We start from the raw sequence: 19,972 nt of genomic DNA, 5'->3' as shown, positions 1-19,972 counted from the left end.
ACTGGAATGTCTGTACCTGAATACCCAGTCACTTCTATATTTGTCTTATGTAACTTTGGACTTGGCTTTAATGCATTAAACTCAGATTCTGCAAGGACATTTACTTGTGCTCCAGTATCAAGTTTAAACAGAATATTGTTTTGGTTCACTTGCAATGGAATAGTCCAGTCATTCTTACTTTATTTGTTTTCATGAAGCATATCAATATAAAACTCCTCAAGTTCATTTTCAAGCACTGCATTTACTTGTTTTATTTTCTTTCTACTTCTGCAACAGCGTGAATAATGATTACTCTTCCCACAGTCGTTGCACATTTTCCCATACGCTGGAAACTGTTTTGGATGGTGCTGCCACCCACAGCGATCACATAGCTTTTTTCCCTCAGATGATGTCTTGCTCTCTGTCAGTTTTGTTGTCATTTTATTATTTTTTCTAATATGTTCACACTTCCTCACAGCATCTAGGTTGCAGCTCTCAATGAAAAGTTCTTTAGCCTGTGATGTCACTGTTTCCGAAGCTTTGCAGAGCATCAAAGCTTTTTCCAAGTCGAAGTCTTGTTCCCTTAACAATCTTTCTGTCAGACCATTATCCAAAATGCCACAAACAATTCTGTCTTTAATGAGAGAGTCTGTCAGTTCTCCAAACTCGCATGTTTTACTCTGGTGTCTCAACTCAGTAACATATTGATCAATAGTTGCACCAGCTCTCTACGTACATGTAAAAAAATCTATGCATCTCGTACATCACATTACGCTTCGGTATACAAAATGTTTCTAATTTGTCCATTATCAATTTTATCTTTAAATTATCTCTGTTTTCAAAAACAAAATGATTATATACCTCAATTGCGTTGTCACCTATTACATGGAGTAGTTCCGCAACTTTTGTTTTTCCGGTTTTCGATCCGCATCGATCGCCGATAAATACAATTGAAAATGTTGCTTAAATTTTCTCCAGTTCTCAGCTACATTTCCAGACAATTGAAGTGCCAATGAAGGCTGCAAGCCTTCCATTTGTAAAACTTTTAGCAAACACCAAAACAGCTCAAACTCTTTTTTCCAGAAAATTATCTTCGATTCTCCCATGTTAGGAAACATATTATTCTTCCAGACCGACTTCTGACACCATGTTGTGTTCTTTATATTCATACGTACCATGGGTTACTAAAAAAGAACCATGTTCTGGAAGAAATAGAACTTTTATTTAACAACAACCACAATGTTTTTACAATAGCATGTTTCTCAATCTTTCTATCATTCCTGTGCATGCTCAGAACTCTCTCCAATCATGTTCTTACATATCACCACACATGTGGTCAGGCGGAGAACATACAAATTCCTTACAGACCATGATGGGAATTGAACCTGGGTTTCCTGTACAGTAAAACATTGTTCTGACACCTATGTCATCATGTTGCCCTGTACAATTCTCCATAAAAATACCATCTCCAACCTTACAACTTCTAATGAATCATTGTCCACCACCCACAGGGGCAGAAAATTCAGAGAGAAGAAATTTCTACACAACTCAGTTTTAAATTCTTCTTATTTTGCAGCTATGTTTCCTTGTTTGTGACTATCCCGCAAAGGAAAGCATCTCAACATCTATATTAAGCCTTTTTAAAATCTTATATGTTTATTATAACTGCAGATCCACACTATCCATCTTCTCTGGATAGGACAACTCTCTCATGCCAGGAATTATCCTGCTGAATCGCCTTTGGCGGAATCGCCTTCAATGCTACTACATCCTTTCCTATGTAAGGACACTAAAAAACTTTCAAGTGTTAAAAGGCCTGGACAGAGTGGATGTGGAAAGGGTGTTTCCCATGGTAGGGGAGTCTAGAACAAGAGGGCACAGGCTCAGGATAGAGGGACGTCCTTTTAAAACAGAGATGCGGAGAAATTTCTTTAAACAGAGGCTGGTGAATTTGTGGAATTTATTAGCACAGGCAGCTGTGGAGGTCAGGTTGTTGGGTGTATTTAAGGCAGAGGTTAATAGATTCTTGATTGGACACAACATGAAAAGTTACGGGGAGAAGACAGGGGAGTGGGGCTGAGAAGGGGAAAAAAGGATCAGCCATGATTGAATGGCAGAGCAGACTAGATGGACTAAATGGCCTAATTCTGCTCCTATGTCTTATGATATTAAAAACTATGCACAGTATTACAGGAGTGGACTCATCAATATTGTGTAAAACTGTGACAAAATCTTCTTGAACTCAAACACCTCCACTATAAAAGCCAATGTGTCATTTGCTTACTTCACTACTTATTGTCTCTAACAGCTAACATTTAGCAAATCATGCACTAGAATACCTAGATCTCTCTGAACTTCACTCACTTGCAGTTTCTCACAATTTCAGACCCAATTCCTTTTACTGAAGTGCATCACCTCACACTTCCCCATATGCTGTATTATGTGGGGAAAGGGTGCCTGGAATTTCATATAGAGTAATGATAATTTGAAAGCAAAGTTAGTAATAATTTACAGAGACATTAGTAACTGAAAATTTAAAGTTCAAAGTAAAATTTATTATCAGCGTATATAAATGTCACCACATACAACATGTAGATTATATTTTAGGCTTGTATACTCTGCAAATCTACAGAATTGCAACTATATACAGGATCAATGATAGAGTAAGTAGATCATAAAAGACAACCAACTGTGTAAATGCAAATATAAACGAATAGCAATAAATAACGAGAGCATGAAATAACAAGGTAAAGAGTCCTTAAAGTGAGATCATTGGTTGTGGGAACACTTCAGTAGAGTGTGGATTCTGGAAATCTGAAATTTAAAAAAAAGGACTGAAAATGCTGGAAACATTCATCAACTCAAGAGGCATCTGTGGAAAGAGAAACAAAATTAATATTTCCTATGAAGGGTATCGGACCTGTAATTCCTCTTTCCAGAGTTGACAAATCATGTCAATTTGAGTTTATTGGCATGAGCACATGTACAGTGAGGTATAGCTATAATAAAAGACTTGTTTAGATCAGCATTGCACAGTAGGGTACCCCTCTCACCAGGGTTCAAATACAAACTTGGCTTGTTAGGTATCTCTGCTCAATGAAGGCTAACTTTCATAAACAATATACCTCTAGGGTCGGGATGATTTTAGATTCAACCAAACAGAAACATTGTGAATTTGATTAAAGGAACCACAATTTGAGCAAATGCTGTTTAACACTGCTAAAACACAATGATCATTTGCAAAGAAATAATAGATTGTACACCATATAAAATTATAAAGAAAGTATATTTACAAACATTTAATAGAAAAAAAAAAGAAAACACAACGAAAGGACCTGTTACAGTTAAACCAGTCCAAGGTGCACATAAATGTTGGAACTCATTTTGGAGTACATAGGGATGCATCTTTTTACTCATGGTGCTGAATTGTCACTACCAACTACAGATAGAAATTCCCTTCTTGGAATCCTATGTCTCGAGAAGCACTCCTTGCAATCGGATCTCCCCTTTAGCTCAGATCCTCCAGGCGTCTTCCCTGGTGCTCCTCCCTCCACACTGCACCCCAATAGACCCCAAACTAGATTACTGACCTTCAGAAAACTCTTCCACTCAGCTCTCTAGAACCTTCTCTCACATCCCACAATCCTGATTGGCTGACGCAACATTCCTAAGTTGGACAACATGGCTCCTTGTCCTTAGCCAAAGCCGAAACACACTTTCCACTGCTTTTACAGAAAACTGCTAAACTAAAATGCCTCACAGCATGGCAGTAGAAATCTTAACCAGGGCATTATATTAGGTATATGCAACACACAGAATATGAATCATCTATACCTGTCAAATGTTTTCAGTATTTACTGGCTGCAAGACATGAATTGGTTGAACACATCCTAAGCAGTTTACTGAAATTTCTTTGTGGAATCAAGTCTGACCATTGGCATCAGATAGTTACTGGCTGAAAACTGGTCAGTGCTTTACTGATCCTATCACTAACATGAATTGTAATACAAATAAATATGAGCAAGATGCAGTGAAAGGTGAGATTTTTCTATTCAAGCACTCTGGTTATACAGCTGCTTAAGATTTTAGGGCTTTCATTTCTAATGTCATTCATCTGCATTACGGGAAAAGCAGACTTTTTTTTACACACAAGATGATGGTCCTTGACTTGTTTGACTCCTGCATTAATAATTTAAATAATTTCCCAAGTGGAAAAGAATAGAGTGAGAAGTTGATGGATAGAGCTTTTTTTTCCATTCGTATCAGTTCCTGACACCTAAAACTGCCATTAGGTGCAAAATGTGCTGTCATTTATGTGAAAGCTTTAACATCATGCTCCAATTACTGAGTTGTTCTATACAAAAGTGATGACAACAACTGAAATCAGTGAGGTACACTGACTTACTAGCACAAGGAAAATCTTGTATTTAATCCAGTACTTGCACTCTATTATATGATGCTTTTATCCTTTAAGTCACAAAGATGGAGGTACTAGTAGAAGTACTTTATTAAATAAAGTCAACACTTAATGCCAGTAAACAGAAATAATAAAAAATAAATTGCAGATGCTGGGAATAAGATATACAAACATAAACAGAAGTTGTTGAAGTCATTCAGCAGGTCAGGCAGCGTATGTAGAAAGAGTAAGAGTTAACATTCCAGATCAAAAATCGTTCATTAGATCCACAAAACAAACAAACAAAAAAGATTGTTTTAAGTTGCAGAGAGGGTAGAGGAGGAGTGAATGGAATAACTATGTCCATAATGCTTACAAAATAAACACTGCTGTTGCTGGAATAGAGCAATACAAAACAAAAATTGCTGGAGGAGCTCAGCAGGTGTGGTAATATCGATTGAGGGAAATGAATAGTTGATGTTTCAGGCCAAGACTCTTTATCAGGGCTGAGAAGAAAGAGGCAAGGAGACAGAATTAAAGGGTGGGGAGAGGGGGAGGAGCCTAAACTGGCAGAAGGTAGAGAGATAGAAGACGGGTAAATGGGGAGTGGTTATCAGAAGTTAGAGATATCAGTGTTGACGCTGTCAGGTTGGAGAATATCAAGACAGAGTAGGAGGTGGTGAAACTTGATGCAGTTTGGGAAATCACTTGGTCTGTGATGATATTGGGTTTGTTGACCATGAATTTCTAAATTCAAATGAAGAGCTTAAGCCTTAGTTGATATGAATAGCAATGAGTACTCTCACAGAAGGAAGATTATACTGTAAGTACCCAATCTTCAAAGCCTTGTTTACTTCACTGTCTATTCTCCATGGCAAATTTTGCTGCCAATGCCCACTATTTGAGTGGTGGGCTCCTTTTCACTACCTTTCCCACCAACAATAGTTTAAAACATAGTTCAGTTATTTTCAGTGATACATGTTTAAATGCAAACAACCTTCTTAAAACACATTTATAACTCACAGAGGAATTCTATCTTAAACATTTCCAAATTACAATCCATTTCTTAAGCACAAAGGATAAAGCATAAAGCATATATGACAAAGGATTTCCAAAACACAGCACCAATTCCTGTAAGCTAAAAAGTCATATCAAAGAGTTGCTGATAAATAAGTTATCCATCACAATAAAAAGAAGCCAGAGGAATGGATTCTAGTATATCCCATGTTTCTTTCACATTTCTTGATGTTCCTTACTCTATTTCTAATAAGTCTGAACTGTTCTCTACATTTATAAATCTTTTTGTTCCACTTGGGTGACTTCACACATATACGGTGTTTCCTCAGATGCCCTTTTAACACAAACTGTCTAAAAGCATGTTTGAAACATAGACCACAGGCTAATGTTCACACAATGTTCACATACTGTTCACAGTTTAAAATTAATGCTGTTAAATCTAACGTTCTCGAATACATAAAACTCCCAACTATAAATGCATCATTTACTGATATGATAAATGACACTACCCATCTGATCTACCAGCTTTCTTGAACTATGCTACATAAGATTCAGCTTTTCTGTTTGAAATAACCCAGACTTATAATGTATCCTTGAGTAATAAGACAGGATGTTGTGTGCTAGCATCTTAATTCTCACAGACAGAGCGTCTGTGCTATAAACAGAGATTGTTTGCAAATCATTGTTTTAACATCAGGCTGATTCCTGCTTTCCAATTACATTTTAAGAACTAAAGACTGATTCCTGTTTTATGACCAAAAGCTAAACAGAACAATATTAGTTGAAAGAATATTTACATCTGTTTGTGATCTTTCAAGTGGCAGCTGCTGTGTTTAGAAAGCTCTGATTAGCAAACATGAGAAAAAAAAGTGAATATCCAGAATATCCTCTCATGCTAAGTGAAGATTTCTAACCCAGCTTCTTACTGTGGACATCAGCTTTGAGATCAAGACTCCTGCCGTGAATCCTCTTGGAAACAGTCTATCAATGCTCCATCCATTCCAGTAGGTTACCAGTGCCAGAAAAGCTCTCTTCACTCTCCATGGTACATCTGTAGAAATTTGTGAGAGTCTTTGGTGCCATACCAACTCTCCTCAAATTCCAAATAAAATATAGCCACTCTTGTGCCTTCCTGATAATCACATTAATATGTTAAACCTAGGATAGATCTTCAGAGACGTTGATATCTAGGAACTTGAAACTGCTCACCCTTTTCACTGCTGATCCTTTGATGAGGACTGGTGTTTGTTCCCTTAACTTCCCCTTCCTGAAGTCCACAATGAATCCTTGCTGAAAATTTTCAGCATTTTTTGTGTTTGTATCTCTGTAATGGTTTCTATTTTAAGAAGCTATTGATAAAGCCATCTGATTGCCTGGTTACCGAGAGAATCGGTCAGATGGATATCCAGGTTGCTGAGATGGAAAGTGAGGAGAAGAGAACCCTCTCCTTGCTCTGTCTGGTACCCTGAGTAAAACATTGAGAGGTCCCCTTTAAGTAGTCACTATTTGTTACTTCCAAATAGAAGTTCTTGATATATGAAGAAGAACTGTTGTTGTTGTTGTTGCTGCTGTTCAGTAGGGAAGAAAATGTCTTATGTGAGCTCATAATCATTCATGGAAACAGATGTTAGCATGTTCATGCAGTGGTCTGAACCAAAGGATTTGGTGCCCTACATGTAAACCACAGACAGATCATCAACTTTAATAGCCATTTCAAACATGACTATGGAACAGGCAACAGAGATTACACATCTTGGACATTTAGAGAAAAGATGAGTTTTGTATTTTCCAGAGATGAAGGGGTTAGCCTATGAGGAGAGGTTGAATCACCTGTGGCTATACTTGCTGGATTCAGAAGAATGAAAGGGGATCTTATAGAAAAACATACAATTATGAAGGGTCTATAGAAAGATAGATAAGATAAAGTCAGGAAAGTTGTTTACACTGGTAAGTGAGACTAGAATCAGGAGACGTAGCCTCAAGATGTGGAGAATGGATTTAGGATGGAGAAGAGGAGTAAGTGATTTTCCCAGAGAGTAGCAAATTTCTCTGCCCAAGGAAATAGTAGTGGCTACCTCATGAAATATATTTACAACACAGTTAGACAGATTTTTGCATAGAAGGGAAATTAAGAGTTATGAGAAAAAAGGCAGGTAGGTGGAGCTGAGTCCATGATCAGATCAGCTATGATCTTATTGAGTGCAGATGGCCCGATCACACTCCTATTTCTTATATCCGTATGTTCTTATGCATCAGAAGAGTTTTACCAGTCTGAATCTTGGGATGAAACTATTGCCTTATGAAAACTTATTGACCAGTCTAGGCCTATAATCAATGGAGTCTAAAAGAACTAAGCTGATTTCATTGGCATACATAAAATTCTAATGGAGCTTAGCAGAGTGAGGATGGAGAGAGTGCATCCCCTTGTAAGTGTGTTTGGAACAAGGGGGCATAGTTTTTGAATAAGGAAAAGATCATTCATTTAGAAAGGAACTAAGATAAACTTCTTCTTTCAGAATGCTCTGAACCTTTGGAATTCTCTAACCTAGAATGGAGAGAATGAATATATTGAAGATTAAGTAAATTGTTACCGTTCCCGAGTCAAGGGATACAGGCAAACAATTGGAATGTGCAGATGGTGAATGTATGGCATGCATTGCGGACTCGGTTCAAGATGCCCTGTGCCCTAATCATGTTTTTATTTCTTACGTGTTTATGTTTGTCTATGCTGGAAAGTTCAAAGTTCAAAGTACACTTATCATCAAAATATGTATACTGTATGTGTTATTATGTGTTCATAATAAAGAACATCAGTTCCCAATAGGCAATGCGAGGGGTTCATTCAGAACCTGAAGCTGCAATGGTGACTGGTTGTGTACACAAAGGGTTGACAGTAGTTCTGTAATAACATTTTCTAACATAAACCCACACCAAGTTTGTCTTTATGAAGAGAAGACATAAAACTATTTGCAACCTTGAGCTTTGTCTCTTTACAGGCAGCCACACAACAGAGAAACCAAATAGAACCCATTAGGAAAAAGAAAGTCGTCACGTCAAACACCCAATGTGCAGAAATTAAAGTAAGCATATAACATTCAGCAAATAAACTTGACTATCAAAGAACTGAGAATGATGAAGGACTCAAGGGTACAAAAGCTGAGGTAAAAGTAGTCAAATCAGAGCTGCCACTTTCATGTTCCCATCAACAGACGTAAGAGCAGGTTCCTGTGCTGTACTGTTCTATGCTCTATTATAGTCTAAAGCAGAGTTTCGCAGCCTTCTTTATGCTTTGGACCCTTACCATTAACTGAGGGGTCCATGAACTCCTGGCCTAAAGGGAGAGCGATGATGATATGAAGAGGAACCTGTGGAATAAATAATCAAGAGTTTGATAAGACATTTGGTCACTTCTAAATTGCTGGTATCTGTAAGTTCTGATGAGTGAGTGAGACCATTATCTCTGCTTGTCCAATGTCCATACATTACAGGAGTCTAATTATGTTCAGGGGTGCTACTACAGCAGATTAACTAACTGATAGTTGGAGGGCTACTTCCATTGACAGATCTGAATTCCAGAGGAGAGGTGATAAAGCTGCAAGTGACTTGTGTGTAGCATTAAGGGGCACTGGTATCACTAAAGTTGACAGGCCTCAAAGGAAAACTACTCCAGAGGTTGGAAACATGCCTCATACAAAGGAAGATGACCATGGTAGTCAGAGATAAATCATCCCAGTCCAAGCATATACTGCAAGAATGCCTCAGAGAATCAGGAAAATTCAGGAAAGTCATTTACATAATAACATAAGAAATAGGAGCAGGAGTAAGCCATCTGGCCCATTGAGCCTGCTCCACCATTCAATCAGATCATGGTTGATCTAACCATGGACTCATCTGCACCTACCTGCCTTTTCCCCATAATCCTTAATTCCCCTACTATGCAAAAATATATCCCACTTGCCATAAGTATACTTTCTGAGGTATTCCCCACTGATACATTGGACAGAGAATTCTGCAGATTCACCACTAGGTCTGGGCTGATATGTAGCAAGTTACAAGTAGCATTCAGAACATATAAATTTACCATTCCAAGACCATTGGTATTTCTAAGTTCCCTAGAATAAATATCTAGGAATTTACAATGACCAGAAACGTAAGTGTATTAGTCACATGACTACTATCCTCAAAAGGGTAGGTAGGAGGCTTTGTATCCTCTGATCAGTGACTCATGTTCTGGTTGGCACAGTTCTATACTTCTTTATCATAGGATTGTTTGAGTATACCTTGAACCTCAGAAAATGGAACCTGAGGAGCAGATGCAAGAGAATTAAAATAACCATGGAAATAATGCGTAGTTGATTAGATTTAATTATTATTAATTGTCTGAATCTTCCCTTTCATTCAATTTCTCAAACTGTGGTACATAGTATTTACCACAATCTGCTGTATTTCGGATGTCTCATTACTTCGCAATGAAAACATGTTTGTTACCATCAGCCACATCTGCACTGTCGAGTAACAACCAATTCTAAGTGACTGGAGGTAACATTTGACTCAATTATAGTAAATTGGAAACAGAACTGAGAAATGAAGTTTAGGCACTGAAGAAGTTAAAAGTTTTTCTCACTGAAGCCTTTTACCAAATTCACAACACCAGGAGATGACAGGATCCAATGAAATCTGATAAAACAAATTTAAGAAAAATGTTTTTATGCTTTAATTTATATTTAACATGAAAATACATCTCCTTCATCAACAAACTGATCAGAAATTGGGGCGCCACAATAGTCTAGCAGTTAGCACGTCACTAACTGTCCAGAGCATTCCAGGGTTCAACGTTCAATTCCAATGCTATCTGTAAGGAGTTTGTGCATTCTCCCCATGAACTACGCGGGGTTCCTCTGGGTGCTCCGGTTTCCTCCCACAGTCCAAAGATGCGCTAGTTATTAAGTTAATTGTTCATTATAAATTGTCCTGTGATTAGGCTATTGTTAAATTGGTGGGTTGCAGGGCAGTATGGCTCATTGGGCCAGAAGGATCTGTTCGGCACCGTGGTTGTCTCGAAGGACAATGGGTGATGACGATCATCATCACAAGTCTGAGGAGAAAGTATGGAGATCCTGAGATGCCCTGTCTTGTCCTCACCAGTGTAATCCAAAGGAAAGCTTATGAAGCAATACGTTTGGGACTATCTTGGCTGCAGGAGCTGCCAGAAGGATGTTCAATGGCATCCAGTCACCTTAGGGGCTCCACTGTGGATTTGCTGTCTTGGTTTACTCCTGTAGCCTTAATCTCCCCCAGGCTGCCCACAAGGCAGTTGGGCTATTTACCCGCAGTGGGGGATCTAGTTCACGAGCACCAGTGTGTGTCCACACACCGGTGGGCTTGCGTGCTATGTGTACAGGGGCCAGACCTCCTTGCTCTCCTCTGCAGTTTAGCCTGAGTCCAAAAGGAGTTCAGTTGCTGTATGTCGCTAGTGAGGAGACTCTACATGAGGCTTGCTATTGGAGAGGCTGTGTACTGGCAGAGAGAGACTTACGCTGACTGCTAGCCAGTGGTGCAAGCTGAAAGTGAGAGTGACAAGCAGTACCCACTGCACTACCACACAAGATGCATCACAAAAAAAAACATTTTGACACCATTTAGTTCCTTACTGTATCACTAAATAAATAAATAAATTTGCCCTGACTAATGGAACGACTTTCATATTCTATTTGCATTCTAAGTAGAATGTGGCAAAAGATTTAAATAAATCTAATTTCACTGCTCTAATAAAGTTATTTTATGCCCCATGTCTATACTACTATAAGTTCCAAAGATTTTTGCATGGATCGACAAACATCTTCTGCTAGATTCCTTGATTTCAATTGGATGTGACATTTCACCATTACAACAAAATAACCTTTTCTAACTGAGAGGAGGCAAACACTGATGTATGTATAGTTAAATTCACATTTACCCTTTAGTCTACATGGGTCAAAGGAGAATGAAAGATTTACAGTGGAGTTGTTTTAATAACAAACTATTCATAAGCATCAGACTCTAATAATCAAGAGCTGCAATTAAGAAAACCTACTTTTGCAGTATGTTAATTGTAGTTTTAAATGTATAGTATACTGTACACTAGTGTGAACTATCTCGAGAAAGCTTGCTACAATACTAGGCAAGGTACACATCCCATTAGACCAGAAACAGGGGTAATTGTAAGGTCAAAACCGACTCAACAAATCTTATCAGATTGACCAAAAAATTTGGATAAGGTCTTCAGCCCCAAGAATGTTTAAAGTTCTTGAGATTGGGGGATAAAAGCAAATAGAGGACCATACAGCAGTTTTAAATGTCAGGTCTTGTTGAAAACAAAGGCCTCTAATCTTGGTCTATATGCCGGATGTTGAGAATGGCATGGAGGCCTAGTATGGTGGATCAAAGTGGATCATCACCTCTTCAGTCTTTGTTTAAATTAAGCACGAAAACAACTGTGTATGCTGACAATCTGAAGACTCTCACAAATAATTCTTCCTTGCTTGCATGTACTGATTTTGTAGTGACTTATGACTTCAGTGCCATTGAGCTTGAAGGGAAATCTGTTCCACAAAACACACTCATTGTTTTTCCATTTCTGATGTACCACATCAAGTGTCTTCTGAAAATCAATCAACATTAGTTCATGCACATTGATTTTAACAATGGAATCAGTCAATTAATCCAACTGAGTTCCTGTCTGAAATTGTTGACTTCTTATTGGGGTTGGCCTCATGGAGTTTTCCCTTAATTGGCAATGATTTGCACATCGAACCACTAGAGAGAGGTAGCAGGACACACAGCTGCAAACGTGTGAAGTCAGTCTTGTCCTGCCCTGAACTGTGGGAATGCTTGTTAGCAACACAAGCGGCAGTACAAATTTTCTCCTCCTTGAAACACTGGCTTTGATAGCAGTTTTAGGAACACTATTATGCACCAGACAGATGTTATCTAATTTGTACAGAACAGAGACGAGGGATCGAATATGGAAATAATCTTGGGACTCTCTGGTACACAAGGCCCATTTAGAACACTAAACAAACAACACAAGAACAGGTCATTCAGTCCACATGTCTATGCTGATCATGATGCTAGTTTAAACTGCCCGCATGTGGTTTATACCCCTCAATTTCCTGCGTGTTCATTTGCCTATAGAGATGGTATATGCTTTCCCCACCTACCCTGGCAGTGCATTCCAGACACCTGTCACTTTCTGGCACACTTGCTTATTCAGTACACTATGAACACTTAGTCTTGGCTGACTGTTCCATCTATTTCCAAGATAATTCCAAGATGGCAGCACGACGCAGCTTGCAGCGGCCACTCCAGAGCTGATTATCTGTTATTTGTGAAGTGGGGTGCCGTGCGCAATCATAATCGATTGAAAATGGACGTGGGAGCACGGAGGAACATCTGGAAATCTCCAGGAAGACCTTCTTTGTTGCTGCTGCTGCTGTGAGGTCCGGGTCTCTGCCGGGAAGAACAAGCCCCCAGTCCTTGGGGTCGCGTTGCCGATGGCCGTTGGCAGGGCCGTCTTAATACGCTCGGCAGAGGATGGTGCTCGGAGAAGCTGCACCAGAGGGGATGGTCGTTGGCTCGGAGGTTCAACAGTCTCGGAGTCCGCTGCGGTCAGGTCGCTTTCGGTGTGTGCTGCGTCTGCGAGACTGAGTCGGGCGGCGCCGTGGAAGTCCATAGAGAGGGTATTCCCTTCTGCCGCCGGCATGGGATGGCGAGTCTGTCAGGACCCTGGGGACTTGTGGAAACTGTGTGGTGATATCTTTTGAACTTATAGTCTTTTAACATCTTTGGACCATTTTTACAGTACCCATGGTCTGTTTTTTTTTAATCAATTATGCTATTGTATGCCACTGTTGTAACTATATGTTGTAACAATGTGGTTTTGTGCAGATCTTGTAGCTTTAGTTTTTGGTCTTGTTTTGTCTGGTGGATTTGGAGCTCCTTTCTGGGAAACGCGCTAAGATGGTAGCGCGATATTAATACGCAGCAGGCTCTCCGGACTCTGGATTGGGGATTGCCAAATGTTATGTGGCTTTTGTGGTGTAGTCTGTTTTGTCATATGCTTTTGTGATATCATTCTGGAGGAACGTTGTCTCATTTTTTAACTGCATTGCATTTGTGGTTGCTAAATGACAAATAAACTGAATCTGAATCTGAATCTGAATTCTTCTTGCAGCAATGAAAGAATTTCACACGGCTCCTTCTCCAAAACTTTATATCTAGATACTGAAATAAAATATATAGAACATATTTAAATTCAGTAGTACTGAAGAAGGGTCTCAGACCAAAATGTTGAATCTTTATTCATTTCCATGGATGCTGCTTGACCTGCTGAGTTCCTCCAGCATACTGTGTGTGTTGCTTTGATTCTCTAGCATCTGCAGACTTTCTTGTGAATGCAATATATAATAATTCCATTTATTACAAAGGATGTTGACAATTCTGTTTCTTATCTCACTGTTTTACTTACTGAAAAACAAACCTTGAGTTTATTTTTACTCTCAAGTTTAGATATTTGCATCATTGTGCACACAGGCAGGACATTACAGTTTGTCCCTCCTTCACTTCTCCATCATGATAATACCAGAGGGAAACACTTATTCTCTAATCTGTGTTTAACAAGCGTGCCACAATCCTCCTATTGCAAGTGTTCTACATTCCCATCAGTTGTTAGCCAAAATTAATTTGGACCAAACTAATCAATGAAGCTTTCTGCAACAATATTCAAAGTAAATTTCCTCCTATAATTTAACTTTCATCTAGGTTACAAGGGAAATATCCTCTTCCACTTTTCAATCAACAAATGTCAGGCATATGGAACCGTAAGTTTGCATTGCTGTTAGAAGTATTACTGCATTTACCTTGAAGCAGAATCACAATGCATTTCAAATAGTGTGAGGTATGAATATAACCTCATAACTAAACAACCTACCAGTTCAATTACTAACTTCCGAGCAAAATAGCAAAGGACTTTTATATCAAAGCAAATTAACTTTGCATTATAAAAATGATCTGTAATTCCTCATATAGATTGAGTCATAAAATCTTACTGCAGGCTCCTCTGACCAACTAATCTATGCTGGTTGTACCCCACCTAATCTCATTTGGCCCACAGCCTTCTTAACCTCTTATCTGGATGCCTTTAAAAGGTTCCTAATGTTCCTGTCTCAACCACTATTTATGAAGCTTGTTCCATGTGCACACCACCCTTAACATGAAGAGCTGCTCCTAATATCTCTTTGGATCTCCATGATGCAATAGTGAAGAAGATTGGATGGGCCAAATGGCCTAATTCTCCTCCTATATCTTATGGTCCTCTGGTCTTAAATCTCTCACCTCTGATCTTAAACTTATGCCTTCTTGGTTTCAGCACCCTTTCACTGGGATAAAGACTATGTGCATTCAACCTGTCTATGCCCCATCCTTCTCTTACATATCTTTATCAGGTCACCCCTCAATCTCCTACATTCTAGAGATCAATGTCCCAGTCATACCTCTCCATTAACTCCAGCCCCAAAGTCCAGGCAACATCCTGGTAGAACTTTCCTTATTCTTACTAGGTTAATAACATGCAGGATATGAAAGTGTATTTATCTTCTTTCATATTGTTAAGAACCAGTTATTGCACGACCTTGTTTCAATTTGGAAAGAAGATTCTTACCTTGTTTTGACTTAAGAAAAAGAAACATCTGTTTCTTTGAGTTTTTTAAAAATTTACTGCAATTTGAATGAAAGAAAGTTTAAAAGATCTCAAGATACAGCTGAGTCAACTAACCTGAGTACAATGATTTTGTAGAGAAAGGTCTCAAAATGATCCTACAGGGGTAATGTCAACACAACATATAGACTACAGTTGATTACATTTACGAATGTTACTCTGCTACACTGTTAGCTGTTAAAATGATGCATGGGGTCAGTAGGCAGGAGGGTTACATATGAACCTAGTCTGCCCAATAAACTCTAGGTTTCAAGGGACTAATATGGCTTTGCTTCAAAGCCAAAATCTATATACAGTAGACCAAATCCAAATGATTTTAATGTTCAAAGGTACAATTTCTATTTTGGAACATTCAGCAAAATTAGCCTGGACCAGAGGAGAACAGGAAAGTGATGAATATGTTGTAAAAGGTTTAGTGGTATCTAAGAATAACTGAAATACTGCTAATAATGTGTATTCCCCTACAGATTTTAGAAGGCAATGCACAGTGGACAATGAGGGATGCAATGAGAACTTTAAAAGTTGAGTTTTTCAAATTGTATGCATGTGCACAGTGATGGGCCCGTTGTTAAAAAATGTTCCATTCCCAAGTTGGGTCCTAACCACATGCTGAGAGAGTCTGGGACTATGCCATAAGTAAGATTAATGTCTGCAAGAAAGTGCCAAATAGCAAGTGATATTGCAACACATTTTAACACATATCAAACTTTAAAAATTAACATGGATGAATGAGCTTTATGCTGGGGAAAGCAAGATTGCTGCTTGGATATAGAAGTACTTGTCTCAGATAGATCCATTTGATCAAAGTGCTAAGTTGTCAGGACTGATGTTACAATATACAAACGTTGATACTCAGCATTAAGAAGACAACAGTTCACCATGACATGCAAAGTAGCCAAATCTGTGGATGCAGTTAAACCGTCAAACTCACAAACACCACATAAACACCACACTTCTGCATAGTAGCAGAAAGAAAACACAGAAACAGAAACACACACAAAATGCTGGTGGAATGCAGCAGGTCAGGCAGCATCTATAGGAAGAAGTACAGTCGACGTTTCAGGCTGAGACCCTTCGTCAGGACTAAATAAAGGAAGAGATAGTAAGAGATTTGAAAGTGGGAGGGGGAGGGGGAAGTCTGAAATGATCGGAGAAGACAGGAGGGGGAGGGATGAAGCTAAGAGCTGGAAAGTTAATTGGCAAAAGGGATACACATCTGGTGAAGGGAAAGGATCATGGGACGGGAGGCCTAAGGAGAAAGAAAGGGGGCGGGAAGCACCAGAGGGAGATGGAGAGCAGGCAAGGAGTGATTGCGAGAGGGACAGAGGAAGGAAAAAAAAGGGAAATAAATAAATAAATGCACACTTAAATAAATAAATACATAAATAGATAGATAGATAAGGGATGGGGTAAGAAGTGGAGGGAGGCATTAACAGAAGTTAGATAAATCAATGTTCATGATGGCATGACCATTGATTTCTCTAACTTCCGTTAATACCCCCCTCCAATCCTTACCTCATCTCTTATTTGTTTATTTATTTATTTATCCTCCACCCCCCCCTCCTTTTTTCTCGACAGTGCTTCTTCCTGTAGATGGTGCCTGGCCTGCCCCCGGGGTTGTCTTCTGAGTGTCCTTCTCTACTTTCTTTACACCCATGACTCTACTGCCATACACAGCTGCAACCTGCTGATCAAATACAGTGGTGCCAGGATAACAACCTCTCCCTCAATGTCCGAAAAACAGAAGAGCTAATTGTAAATTATAGGAAGAACAGAGACAAACTTGGCCCGATGAATGTGTCTGCAGTTGAGAGGATGAGTAGTCTCAAATTCCTTGGTGTATACATCGGGGGAAATCTCACCACAGCTGTATACATGGGCTTTGTTCAAAAAAACCACAACAGCATCTCTTCCAGCTCATGTAACTGAAAACATTCGGCATGGGTCCCTAAATCCTCAAGACTTTCTACAGGAGCAAAATTGAGAGCATCTTGACCGGCTGTATCACCACCTGGTATGGGAACTGCACCAACCTTGACCACTGGGCACTGCAGAGAGTGGTATGGACAGCCCGGCGCATCTGTGGATGTGGACTACCCTCCATTGAGGACATTTGTAATAGTAGGTGCAGAAAGAAGGCATGGGAGATCATTGGGGACACCAGTTATCCTAACCATAAACTCTTTCAGCTGCTTCTGTCTGACAAATGCAACTGCAGCATTAAAGCCAGGACCAAAGGGCTTACGGACAGCTTCTTCCTACAAGCTGCCTCATCTTTTAAACTCACATGTCTGTACATTGCAACGGAGTCATAATGCAGAGATTTTTACTCTCACATGTTGTGGGATGGATGTAAGGTTTAAATAAATTCTAAAATTTGAGATATCAAAATTAAAAATCTTAACAATAACTTTGCAGGAAGAATTGTTTCTTTTTGCTTTCATGTTGTATGGCAAAAGAAGATAACCAATAAGTTTGGTTCAGTTCATATCTGTACACCAGCTGAAGAAAGACACAAGATTTCAATGCTTTATCTTGTAAAGAGGGAAGTGACCCACAGATGTTGTTTAAAATGGCTATTTAGGAGGAAAAAAGGATGAATTAAATTCTATAATTGCTACTTTCAGTTTGAGTAAGACAGAAATGTTAAAATAGAACTTAATTATACATTGGCTGCCATAAACAGAATAAAAAGTAAACAAGGCAATACATCCATGGGAAAAAAAAATCACAATCATCTCAATATTTGCCAATAAAAATAGAAAATTGACACATTCTTGTTGGTGCCAATTTCCTGTGAAACTTGTCCAAGGAACTAAAATAGTGCATAAATCAAAATATTAAAATGCAAAACAGGATGATGTTTACAATAAATTTGGCACCATTTTACAAAAACATCTAAAATAAAGAAAGCCATTCAGTCCATTTTGAACCAAGTCTCTGGAAAAGTGACTCAGTTAGTCCACACGCCCCTTCACTTTTTTCACTGCACTCTATTTTGCCCCCCTTTTTGAACATATTGTTGTTGTTCCTTTCCACACCTTATGGCACATTATGAAGCAACCTTGCTATTTCTTTAGAATTTTTGTCTGTTTTTTATGAGGCTGAGTTGTTAGCTCAATGTTCAACCCAGCACAGATTGAAAGCGTGCAAGTAGCCGGCCGGATTCGAACTTGGGACCACTCACCTCGAAATCCAGTGCGGATGTCACTATGCAACCAGCAGGCTTTTTCGACTGCATAGCCACTTCAATTTTGAAGGTTACAATGCAATGTGCTTCCTTCTGCATTTGAAGAAATGTATTCTGAACTTTAGCAACATATTGAACAAATAAAATTATCCTCCTATGCTCTTCATTGTTCTCTCCTCACTGTTGTTAATTAACAACTACCCAAAGAAAAGTTGTTCTCTATCAAAATGATGCACAATTTTAAATAGCATAATGATTGTGCATTCTGTTTATTAGTAAGTTTGTAATAAACCATTTTCCTCAGATTTCATTTTGTTTAATATTTTCTGTTTTGCAAAACAAGCCAGCAATCTAGTCACAAGTCTTTCTTCTGGCTTTGAAGAGCTGTGTCACTTCAGGTTAAGTGAAATAGTTCCTTAAACCATGATTTACATTCCTCAAGACAAATTTAAATGATTAAACCAGCAATAACATTTTCAAATCAGATAAAGAATAACGGAAGCAGAAATTATGAAATGCTGTTAAGTCAGCTCAATATGTTAGGTTGTATTTTATTTTGATTAAGATCCTGCAGGGTATATCTGAAGTTCAGTGTTCTGTTAGAAATAAGCCCAAGCACTAATTTGTCATAGGGAATTAAAATCTTTTTAGGTTGGGTCAGGGAATACTGAGACAAGGTTTTTACTGATGTAAATGAAAATGATTATCCTGAAGCTACTGAAGTGTAAACTTTGAATCCTCAGTACTGGCAATCAGAATCACTGACAGCCTGTTATTTTCAAATGTTACAAGTGGCTAAAAGGCCAAATTTGTTGCTGTAGAAATGAGATGTTGGGTTATTGAGAGTCCAGAGGGAAAAGACACTCATGGATAATAAGAATCTGGAAAGGCAGGTGTATGGTAATGTATTGGAGCATCATCACGAGCCTCTGGGAGAGTACAGGAAATATTAAAGGTTAAAGAGTACCCAGTGGGATAAGTTCAATCAGTTCCTTCAAGAACCTACGGCGAGGAACAGTTATAAATGTTTTCCAGCTACAAATGATTCTTTTTTCCTTGTAGCAATCATTTACCAAGAGGAATGGTAGGATTATAGTCATGATACTGTTTAGCAAATGCAGAAACCTAGACTAGACTGATAAATCAGGACTTCAAATACTTCTGTAGCATCTGGGATGTGTAATTAAATAGGTTTGAGATTGGGGAAATAAATAATGCAAGGGTTAAACTTATGGATTATTGTAAAAACTATCAGTTGACTAATACCCTTCAAGGAAGCGGCAGTTTGTCTTACCTGCTGGTGTCTAAATGAGATTCCAGATCAACAGTTATGTGGTAAATCTTTTGTTGCTGTTTGAAATGATCCAGCAAGAAATTCAGTTTAACTTCAACCTGCTAAGCTATCTTTGTCTGGTTGAGTACATACTCTGTTAAAAAAAAAGAAAAAGTGTGTAGTAATTTTGCAGGATCTGCAGAATTATTCTTTTTAATATTTGCCACTATGACCAGGTAGGCTTCTACCAGAAGCTCCAATTCCCTCCCACATTCCAAAAATATTAGATTAGCTGCCCTCTATAAGTTTTCTGAGGTATGGTTGGGATATGCAATATGAGGTGGTAGTGGGGAGTGGGGGTGG

The 19,972-nt window shown here is 38.7% G+C and overlaps 1 long non-coding RNA gene across 1 annotated transcript; it reads right to left on the bottom strand.

The window, feature by feature from the left end:
* Positions 1-304: 304 nt before the first annotated feature.
* Positions 305-19,757, bottom strand: LOC140731035 (uncharacterized). The gene is made up of 3 exons (XR_012099722.1): positions 19,631-19,757; positions 18,334-18,429; positions 305-1,181 (listed from the first exon to the last, which is right to left on the bottom strand). It is a non-coding gene; the product is annotated as an uncharacterized lncRNA (long non-coding RNA).
* Between the last annotated feature and the right edge of the window lie 215 nt (positions 19,758-19,972).

The sequence above is a fragment of the Hemitrygon akajei genome, chromosome 7 (assembly GCF_048418815.1).
Source record: "Hemitrygon akajei chromosome 7, sHemAka1.3, whole genome shotgun sequence".
NCBI classification, from domain to species: Eukaryota; Metazoa; Chordata; class Chondrichthyes; order Myliobatiformes; family Dasyatidae; genus Hemitrygon; species Hemitrygon akajei.
This window is presented reverse-complemented; position numbering and strand designations above follow the sequence as displayed.